The 10,462-nt window shown below is 44.7% G+C and overlaps 1 pseudogene; it reads left to right on the forward strand.

Annotated features, from left to right (window-relative positions):
* The first annotated feature begins 2,143 nt into the window (after positions 1-2,143).
* Positions 2,144-3,664, forward strand: LOC115680519 (probable leucine-rich repeat receptor-like protein kinase At1g35710; annotated as a pseudogene).
* The last annotated feature ends 6,798 nt before the right edge of the window (positions 3,665-10,462 follow it).

Consider the following 10,462-nt stretch of genomic DNA (forward strand, 5'->3'; position numbering starts at 1 on the left):
ATTGGAGGGTTGAATTCTCTTTTGGAAATTGATTTATCCGAACACAGTTTCACCGGTTCTATCCCCGCTTCACTAGAGAACTTGAGCAGCCTTATTAGTCTCCATCTATGGCAAAATCAACTTTCAGGGCCCATTCCTAGTTCTCTTGGAAAACTAGGCAATTTAATTGAATTAGTCATTTCTCGAAATTACTGTTCTGGTTCCATTCCGAGAGAGATAAGTGGCAGGAGAAATTTAAAGTATCTTTGGTTAGGGCAAAATGGACTTTCGGGACCTATACCCTCCAAAATCGGGAGGCTCACTTCTCTTATTGGACTTGAACTATCATGCAACAACCTCATTGGGTCAATTCCTTGTTCCATCGGAAACTTGACGAGTTTATCTTATCTTGAACTCTCCAATGATACCCTTGCCGGTTCCATTCCACACTTGAGGAGCTTGAAAATTTTTGGCTTATGGGAAAATATATTGTCAGGATCCATTCCTTCAGAAATATGGAGGCTCACTTCTCTTACCACACTTTACTTGGCAAGCAACAATCTCACTGGGTCGATTCCTTTTTCTATAGGAAACTTGACAAGTTTATCTTTTCTTTACCTTGACAAAAATGCAATCTCGTCCTCAATCCCTCAGGAAATTGGGATATTAATACCTCTCAAAGTATTGGAGTTGTCAAGGAATGATTTGGTTGGTCCAATCCCATTATCTCTCCAGAACTTGAGCAGTCTAACATATTTAAGCCTTTGATTAAATCATCTTTCAGGCTTGATTCCATGAGAGTTGGGGAAATTGATATTTCTTACAACATTAGTTGTATGGGATAATAATTTGACCGGTCCCATAGCTGCATCAGTAGGAAGCCTGCCCAATCTAACATTTTTAAACCTTGGTGACAACAATTTCTTTGGTTCCCTGCCTTCTGAATTTAATAACTTAACACGTTTGAGTGGTTTGCATCTATGTAATAATGAACTAGAGGGGGAACTGCGAGGAGATGTATGCCTTGGGAGATCATTGCAAACTTTCTCTGTCTACAATAATTATTTTAGGGGCCCCATCCCAACAAGCTTAGAGAACTGTAGCACATTAACCAGATTGAGGCTAGAAGGAAACCAACTTATTGGAAACATAACAGAATCTTTCGGGATCTATCTGCATCTAGAGCTTATAGACTTGAGCCACACTAATTTGAATGGTGAACTTTCATCGAAATGGGAGCGTTGTCGTAATTTGACGAGATTGAGGATATCAAACAACAATATTTTTGGTGAGATACCTACAATATTTTGAAGGATGGCTCAATTACACGAACTGGACCTTTCTTCAAATAAGTTAAGGGGAGAGATTCCAAGGGAATTAGGAAGCCTGTTGATGTTGTTAAATCTCGATATAAGCAGCAACACAATCATGGGAACTATACCAATTGAGATTGGACTTTTATTTCATCTGGAGAATCTGAACTTGGCATCCTACAATTTGAGCGGATTGATACCGGTGCAGCTAGGCTCATGCAACAGCTTGTTGAGTTTGAACTTGAGTAGAAATAAATTTCAAGGAAGCATTCCTCCTGAGATAGGCAACACACAGGTCCTTGAGGTTCTTGATCTAAGTTATAATATTTTGTCTGAAAATATACACGGAGAGCTTGCAGTGCTGAGAAACTTGCAAGTTTTTAATATCTCCCAGAATAGCCTGTCTGGTTCCATCCCACATTCGTTTGGTGAGTGGTTGGCCTTAACTTCCATTGATGTATCCTACAATAACTTGGAAGGTCCTCTCCCAAATGTCAAAGCTTTCAATGAGGCTTCATTTGAGGCAATTCAGCATAACAAAGGGCTTTGTGGAAATGTTGTTGGTTTACCGAAATGCAATTCTACCAGGAGCAAGAAATGCAATTGACACGTTGGAGCTAGAATCAGACTTATCCTCATTCTCTCATTCTTGGGGTTTCTCCTTCTCTCTTGCACCTTGATCATTCTTGTAATTGTCAATCATTGAAGAAGGAAGATTATCAAGAGAGAAAGAAATGAACAGGCAAATGATATGGATTTCATGCTTATCTTGACTTATGATGGCAAAGTTTTCTATGATCGAATTATCGAGGCCACGGAAGGATTTGACTCCAAGTACTATGTGGGTGAAGGAGCATATGAAATTGTTTATGGAGCCAAGATATCATAAGGTCTAATGGTTGCTGTCAAGCAAACCTCGTCATCCCAAGAAGATAGTGAGATTGTTGATTTGATACCATTTGGAAGGGAAATTCAAGCTTTAACAAATATACGCCATCGCAACATTGTGAAATTTTATGGGTTCTGCTCTCATGCCCAACGCTGTTTTTCGGTGTATGAGTACATGGAAAGAGGAAGCTTGAGAACAACTTTGAATGATGATGAAAGAGCATTAGCATTTCAATGGGACAAGAGGGTAAATTTTGTTCGAGGAGTTGCACATGCATTGTCCTATATGCATAACGAATGTTCACCTCCATTGATTCATCCAGACTTGACTAGTAACAATATTTTATTGGATCGTGATTATGAGGCTCGTGTTTTTGATTTTGGTACTGCAAGACTATTGAGGCTAGATTCATCAAACTGGACCGCTATTACTGGCACCATCGAGTATATTGCTCCGAGTATTTCATAATTTTGTTTTTCAATTTCAATGGCATTCAGTGTCAGACATCCCTTTTACAACTTAAGTTTTACTAGTTTAGGGTAGTTCTTTAGTTATTTAATCTTCTTATGGAGATTTGTTTACTCATTTACAGCTTTCAAGTTTAGATTAGAATGCTTTCCAATTTCCCCAATTAGGAAGAGTTGGCAAATGAGGAAAAACATCATAATCAATCCATTTTAAGGATATTAAGTTAGTGTTAACTAAATTATGCTTGTGTTTTAAGCATCGAATAAAATCTTTTGAACTTCCTTGAAACTTGAACTCCCAAGCTCAAATCAGTGTTGTAAGTGTATATTAAGTAGAGATTTATACTTATAATCGTCACTTCATGGGAAGCAATGTTGTCAACTTGAATACAGCTTATGAAAAAAAAATGTGAATTCTCTACTTGCAAAGCTAGCTTATTCTACAATTCCTACTGAAAAATGCGATGTTTGTAGCTTTGGAGTCGTTGTATTAGAGACAATCATGGGCAAGCATCCGAAAGATTATATCTCTCAAGAATGTTCATCGTCCACCCAAACTAAGCCGTTGATGCTATTGAAGGATGTGTTGGATCAACGTCTCTTGCCTTCTAGACTATGTCTTCAAGATTCACAAGACGTGGTTTAAATGCCAAGATAGCATTCGCGTGCTTGCAAGCCGATCCGCGGCTTCGACCGACCATGGGACAAGTCTCACGTGAGCTTAGCATTGAGGTACCCCTAGAAATGCCACTCTCTGAAGTCAGCTTGGAGCAACTTTGCGTTCTTAATGTCATGAAATTTGGAGATTTCACAGGAGATGGTAAGTTTTTAAGTTACTTTTTCATGTGTTAGTGTGTTTGGTTTTTAATCATGACGATGATCGTCTTTTGAATGCCTTCTTAGTTTTCACTAATCCAAACCATGTCATTTATGATTTTCCCTACAGAGCTAGCTTCTCAATGAACGTTATGGGAATAGAGCAATATTTATGGTTGGAGTCATGGCATCCTATGTGAGAATGAGCTGTAAAATATATTTATGATTGTAATTAGCTAGAATCAAGGATTATAGTTACCTAGTTTAGAGGATATATTTTTTAAGATTCTTTCTTTTCTTTGTATATATATACGCCTCTAGGTCATTATAAACTAATGAAGAAGAAATACAGAAAAGTGAGGAATGTGGTTTTCTTCCTCGAAATATCTTTGTGTTAACATGGTATCAGAGCCAAGGGTTTGCTTTTTGTGAGTACTGTACGTGAATCCTCAATTACGGCGGTCCCGCTTTCTCTATGGCGCCGTTCGGCGTGCGTCCTACTCGATCTTCTTCATCTTTGTCACGATTGGTTTTGGATCCATGGAGGATCAGAACCATACCGGAGCGGTGATTCCCCATCAGAACCAGGGGGGGAATTCGACCACAGAAGCTTTTTTGGAGAATCTGACTGCCAGATTAACTCAGATTCTCACTCAGAACCAGACGCACCCTCCTCCTCCATCACCAACACCGCAGAATGATTCGGCTTCATCTCAGATTGCAATTAAATTGGATGGAGCCAACTATGGATTATGGTCTCAGGTTGTCGAGATGTACATCACTGGTAAAAGACAAACTGGGATATATCAATGGAGACCTTCCTCAGCCACTGCCTACAGATCCTAGCTTTCGGAGGTGGAAAACAGAAGACTCGACTGTGAAAGGATGGCTTATCAACTCCATGGATTCGGTGTTGATTGGCAATTTCATTCGCTTCCCAACAAGGAAATCTGTCTGGGATGCAGTTGCAACGACTTTCTTTGACGGAACAGATGCCTCTCAGGTTTATGACTTGAAGAGGCGTGTTGCTCGGATGCGACAAGGAGGAGGACCAATTGAGGCGTACTACAACAACCTTCAAGGCCTGTGAAGAGAAATTGACTTTCGCCGTCCGAACCCAATGCGGTATCCTGAAGATATTGAAAGATACAATATGGCTATATAGGAAGATCGAGTATACATATTTCCTGATGGGTTGGACGACCGTCTTGATAAGGTCAGAGCAGATGTTTTGCAGATGCTTTGCAGATGCAGCCGTTTCCTACTGTTGAAGAAGCCTATACGCGTGTCCGTCGAGAAGACATGAGACAAACTGTAATGCTGACCAACAGTGACACAGTCCATGATTCGGCAGCCATGGTATCTCGGGGGAATAGGACGAATGTCAAAGCAAATCAAGAACCGTTGTTGCAAATAGCGAAGCCAGGAGTTACGCAGGAAGGGGGAAAGCCTAGCTCGGCACTACGCCAGAAAATTTCTCTAGGGGGAGGTTGCTCGAATCGTGGTAATTCTAAGCATACCGGGGAGACGTGCTTTAAGCTTCATGGGTATCCAGATTGGTGGAAAGAGTTGAAAGCTCGAAAGCAAGCAGAAGGAAAAGGGAAAGCTTCTTTAGCGACAGCTGAGCCTCAGCTGTCACTGATACCTCACGTTGATCCTCAGAATTTGATGTCAGGAGGTAACCATGGAAGTGCTTTGGTTAGTTCTAATCAGATTGATTGCAATCACTGGGTTATTGATTCGGGAGCTACTGATCACATGACATTTACTCCTGATGACTTTGTTCATACTTCAGAACCAAGACGTGACGGTATCTCAAATGCTAATGGATACACCTATCCGGTGACTGGGGCTGGAGTTGTTGCGATTTCTCCTGCTTTTTCTCTTCCTAACACCTTGCTTGTCCCTTCATTATCGACCAAATTGATTTCGGTAGGACAAGTTACTGAAGATTTGAATTGTGCTATTATAATATATCCCCACTTTTGTTTGTTTCAGGATATTCTCACGAAGGAGATAATTGGGCATGGTACTAAGAGAGGGGGGCTGTATTATATGGATGACTTCAGTTCCAGAAGTGCAAATCATGCTAGCGGTACATCCATCAGTAGAGAAAAACAGATTTGGCTTTGGCATCGACGGTTGGGACATCCGTCATTTGGTTATTTGAAGCGATTATTTCCTGAATTGTTTTTGAATTTGAAGGATTTAAATTTGCAATGTCAGACTTGTATATTGGCTAAGAGTCATAGAGTTCCTTTTCCTATAAGTTTGAATAAAAGTGAAGCTCCTTTCTCTTTGATACATTCAGATGTTTGGGGTCCATCTCCTATTACTGCTGTTTCGGGTTGTAGGTGGTTTGTGATATTTGTTGACGACTGTACTAGAATGACATGGCTTTTCTTGATGAAAAGTAAGAATGAGGTAGCCAAGATATTTAGAAATTTTCATACTATGTTACAGACCCAATTTAGTGGACAGATCAAAGTTCTAAGAAGTGATAATGGTGGGGAGTACATGAATGAATACCTTAAGGAGTATTTTCAACAACATGGCATGATCCATGAGTCATCCTGCTCTCAAACACCTCAGCAGAATGGTGTAGCAGAGAGAAAGAATAGACATATCCTTGAGACAGCTCGAGCTCTGTTGATTGAAAGTCATGTGCCTCAGAGATTTTGGGACAATAGTGTGACTACAGCTGTCCATCTCCTCAATCGGATGCCGTCTAAAGTGTTAAACTTTCAGACACCACTACAGACTTTGTCCACATATGTGCCTTTACCTTTAGTCCTGACCATCCCTCCTCGGGTGTTTGGGTGTGTTGCATTTGTTCATATCCCGAAGAATCAGCGGACGAAACTTGATCCTTGTGCACTGCGATGTCTGTTCTTGGGGTATGGTACACACCAGAAGGGATATCGTTGCTATGACCCTTCTACCTGGCGAATCTATGTGACTATGGATGTCTCGTTTGTGGAAGCTGAATCCTTTTATCTGAGTTCCCATTCTTCCTTTCGGGGGGAGATACAGATAGAAAGGGCGAATTGGTGGGAGTTTCCTGGTAGTATATTATCTGGAGGGGTGGAGAAAGTATCATCTGAAGGGGCAGAAGAGCATGGTTGTATATTATCTGGAGGGGTGGAGAAATCATCGTCTGAGGGGGCGGAAGAGGCATCTTCTGGGGGTGTGGAGAAGACATCGCCTGAGGCGGTGGTATCGTCTGAGGGAGTAGAAGAGGTATCATCTGAGGGTGGCCAACTTCTACAGGAGCAAAATCACGAAGAATAGCTTCTCTCTTCTCCAGTACTCGACTCAACTCCTGAGAATATTCCTGAGGTAACCTCTCATACTCCTTCTTGTATCTTTGATGAGCTTAATACTTCTGTGGGATATAAATTACCTGCTAGACACAATCGAGGTAAGCCTCCAAATAGATATTCGCCGGATGCTGAAGAGAAGAGATGTACATATCCTATTGCAAATTATGTGTCAACCAAAAGGTTGTCAGGCCCAGTAAATGTCACGCCCCGAACCCCAACGGGCTCGCGACACCCCTTCCACGGTCGTATTGAACGCGACGTCCCAGGACGCGTCGCCGACCCAAACGAAATACCCAACAATAAAGGCAAACGGAAGCGAAATTAATTAACCCAGACAATAAACAATAACAAAGGGATAGCACGCAACAGTAATTGCATACATCATAAATCAGTCACTATTACAAAACAATAACCCAGTCTACCAAATTTAAAGCCACAATTTTTAAAAGGGGCGGTGGTTGACAAACTTATCTCCTCTACAAAAGGTACTCAAAAGACGGGGTAAATGATCTATCTTTCAATTCTGTGGAGCTCGCGGCATCTCCGAATCGATCACGGTCGCGGATCCGAAATGGTTATATAATAACCGTGAGAACAGTCTCAATAAGCAACCCCTATACCCCACATAGGCCAATGCGTACCCAGACAAGTCGTACATGCAATCTACCCCATAATATATAAAATTCGCATCATTGTACTTACCTCGTCTTCAAGCCCATGCCAACTCTACACGTTAGTCACAACGTGATAATACAATAATAGTAATTAAATAGCACATCACAACCGCTCAAACACCAACCACACTTGCACTCAATCAATCCAACTAATTCAACCAGCCAATTCAATCACACGCTCAACCAGCCAATTCAATCACACGCTCAACCACCAATTCAATCACACTCATTCGCATGCGTGGCCGAACATCTTTCTCACGACCGCGCCATGCGCCTCGGGTCCATTCTCACTTGCCCGCGCCATCGCGCCTCGGCCCACTTGGCACACCGGCCATTCATGCTTTCACACGGACCGCCGTCAACACGTCCCAAGTCCGTGGCCCTCCGATCAATCAGGGCTCAATTTCCAATGACCGACGTAAATACGTCCCGGTCCAACACACCTCTAACGGGCCACCGTCAACACGTCTCAAGCCCGCATCCATTTGGCACACCGGCCATTCATGCCTTCACACGGACCGCCGTCAACACGTCCCAGTCCGTAGCCCTCCGATCAATCCGGGCTTATAATCGACAGGCATGCACACGCCATTCAATTCAATCAATTTCACGCCAATTGCATTAAACCATCCATATTCACAACTCACCACGTCAATCCACAAACCCGACGTTCAAGTCGGCCACGTACGATCACCCAAATCATGCACATCATTTTATCCAATCCAATTAGCACAATTATATCATAATATAATTAAATTAAATCACGCTCTAACCGTTCTAAACCCAAGACAAGTCATAAAATACCCAAAGTACTAGGTAGGGTTTAGAAAGTCACTTACTTCAATTTGGCTCGGGAAAAACCCGCACGGGCTCAAAAACGGGCCGGATGAACAGTGCCAAATGAAGAGTAACGGGCCCTGATGAACAGTATTCTGAATGAACAGTAATGGGCCCCCGGATGAACAGTACCTCGGAATGAACAGTGACGGGCCCTGGATGAACAGTACCTTGGAATGAACAGTGACGGGCCCCGGATGAACAGTACCTCGGAATGAACAGTGACGCCCCTCCCCCCCCTCGGCTGAACTGTACGAGCAAGGGCGCGGGCTCGGCCACGGCTCGTGGCACTCTCGGTGGCTGGCGGGGGTCGCGGGGCTAGGTGGTGGTAGACGGGCAGCGACGGCGGCGGTGCGGCGGCGCGCGGGCTGGTCGGCGGCGCGGGAGAGCCTAAAGCAGGAGGCGTCGGGGAGGAAGAAAAACGAGAGGAAGAAAGGTGGTGGCGACCAAGGGGGAAGCGGCGGGTCGGCGGAGGTGGGCGAGGGGAGGCGGGTGGCGGAGGCCGAGCGGCGGTGGCGGAACGACGGCCGGCGGCGGGCGGGCTGGGAGCAGCGGGGAAGGCGTCGGGAAAGAGAGAAACGGGGGAGAGGGGTCGCGCGGCGGCGGAGGTGGCACGGCGGCGTCTCGGGTGGCCGGGCGACGGAGGACAGGCCGGCGGACGGCCAGGCACGCCGGACCACGGCGGGACGCGCGGCTGCGCTCGCGTGCGGCGTGGACGGGGTCGGCGACAGGCGGACAAGGCCGACGAGCGGCGGTCGCGGGCGACGAGCGGCGGCACAGCTCGGTCGGGCGACGGCGGCGACGGCAGCGATGGCGACGGGGCTGGAGGCGAGCTCGGTCGGCGTCGGCTGGTGCGAGCAGAAGCAGAAACGATCGAGCGGCGAAGGAGGAGGAAGAAGAAGAAGAAAGAAGGAAGAAGAAAAAGAAAAAGGAAGAGAGAGAAGGAGAAGGGATGGGTCGACACGGGGGAGAAGGGATAGACGTGCGCGGGGAGGTGACCGGGGAGAGAGAGAGAGAGAGAGAGAGAGAGAGAGAGAGAGAGAAAACAATAAAAAATTTAACTTCAATCAAATATTAAATGCGATCCGATGACCCAAATTCAAAATCGAAAGCGATCTACCGGTCCAAAATAAGCCTCGCATATAAAAAGGGACAAAGGACGAATTAATTAAATCAAACTATATCGAGGGAGGTCTACTAGTCCAAATTCGCACCCGGTCAAAAACTCCCATTTTTCCATTATTCCCGACAATCTCAACGCGGCTACGATAATATTGACACCGTCCAATTTATTTCGTCCCGAAACTCCCGAAAATCGACCGTCAAGTTCGGGGTCTAAATAACGGCCAAATTCGATCGAGCGCGATTCTAGCGAAATCTCAATTTTAAAACAATAACCGAGAGTGATCGGTTCCGGGCGAGATTTTACTATAAGCACACCGACGAATTACACGTTTTATAAATCCCAACTATGGGCCGAAATTCGGAATGTCACAACTCTTCCCCCCTTACAAAAATTTCGTCCTCGAAATTTACAATCCAACCCAACTATTCAAATAAATGGGGGTACTGGTGTCGCATCAACTCTTCACTTTCCCACGTCGCACCTTCGGTTCCATGGTGTTCCCAAATCACTTTAACCATCGGAATTGTCTTGTTCCTCAACACTCGCTCCATTCTGTCCTCGATCCGAACTGGCTTTTCCACGTACGACACTCTGTCGTCCACGTCTATTTCCTCGTAGTTCAGCACGTGGGTCGGGTCCGGTTCATACTTTCTTAACATTGACACGTGGAAGACGTTATGAACTTGCGACAAATTCGGCGGCAAGGCGAGACGATATGCTAACATCCCAATCCTTTCCAAAATCTCGAATGTGCCTATATACCTTGGACTTAGTTTCCCTTTCTTGCCAAATCGAGATAGTCCTCTCATCGGCGAGACCTTAAGAAACACATGGTCGCCAACTCGAAACTCCAACGGTCTACGCCTCGGTGCACGTAACTTTTCGATGGCTACGAGCTGTTCTTAGCCTTTCCCGGATAATCTTTCTTGTTTCTACCATTGTTGAACCAACTCGGACCCGTTATACTTCTTTCCCCCACTTCATCCCAACACAACGGTGTTCTACACGCTCCGCCATAAAGTGCTTCAAACGGCGCCA

The sequence above is a fragment of the Syzygium oleosum genome, unplaced genomic scaffold (assembly GCF_021117445.2).
Source record: "Syzygium oleosum isolate NSW1041296 unplaced genomic scaffold, Sole_v2.1 Sole_v2.11, whole genome shotgun sequence".
Taxonomy (NCBI): Eukaryota; Viridiplantae; Streptophyta; class Magnoliopsida; order Myrtales; family Myrtaceae; genus Syzygium; species Syzygium oleosum.